Genomic DNA, 1,097 nt, shown 5'->3' with positions numbered 1-1,097 from the left:
CACAGGAAAGGGTTGTGCTGTAGGTAATACAGCAATGGAAGGGGGTGGTCTAGGGGCATACACACAATAGGAAGAGGAGGGATTGGGGGTATACATGTGACAAGAAGGGTGGATCCTAGAGTCAGGATGGCAACCTAACTTTGAAATCACTGAGCTGGTTTGACCTGTCCCCTGGTTAGGGTGTGAACTCCACCTACAGGAACCAAATCAATGACTGTAGGCCTTTAGGGAGAAGTAGTCTATTGTCCTTAACAGCAGGGAGCAGGGCCTACTGTAGTCTGGTAACTGACTGCCTTCAGGGAGAATGTCTGTAAGCATCTGACCTCCCTCCTAAGGTTTGGCATATCTTTGGGGAAGACAAAGCTGGGGAAAAGTCTCTTTATAATCCCTCAGAGTGCCCCCAAAATCAGAAAGAAATTCTTTAAGGAAAACTTATTCACATTCTGCACTATACATAGATGCAAACCTTCCAAGCATAACACTAGCAGATTTTATTCAACAATATAGTAAAAAAATAAAAAGGTAGTGTATCATGTTAGCCACAAAAAGTGTGAATGTTATCGGTAGGAGTACCAGTTCTAAAAATTGGTGCACCAGTGTCCAATTCAAGCTCCCACGTAGTGGGACTCTGGAGAAGTGATTTCACCTCTTCAAATATCAGAGGAGGAGAGTACTTCTCTTATTGGATTGACAGTCGCCAGACTCATAATAATAAACTGATGAAACAGAAACTAAATCCCACACTGAGAAGGACCGAACTGGGACTGGAGGCCCCCCTATGGGCTAAGAACCTGAGCTATTAACTCCTAGGTGGTAATTGAACCATGAAGCAGCTATCAGAAAATATAGAAATGACTTTTCCAAGCTTGTGTGAGGCAGAACTTTTTAATACTATAAGCAAATGAAAGCATCATGAAGGGAAAAATGTGTAGCTTTGACCACATTCATTTGTGGAACTCCTCATACAAAAAGTTAAATGCATTTAAAACCAAGTAACAAATGGCACAAAGCACTTGCAACATCTCTTGGTTAATATTCCCAGAATATAAAAAATTTCTCCGCAGGTCTGTCTGGATAGGACAGGCTGGATGAACAAT

This window comes from Echinops telfairi, unplaced genomic scaffold, assembly GCF_000313985.2.
Source record: "Echinops telfairi isolate 266 unplaced genomic scaffold, ASM31398v2 ScPeMD7_9;HRSCAF=40, whole genome shotgun sequence".
Lineage (NCBI taxonomy): Eukaryota > Metazoa > Chordata > Mammalia > Afrosoricida > Tenrecidae > Echinops > Echinops telfairi.
Note: the sequence above shows the minus strand (reverse complement) of the source record.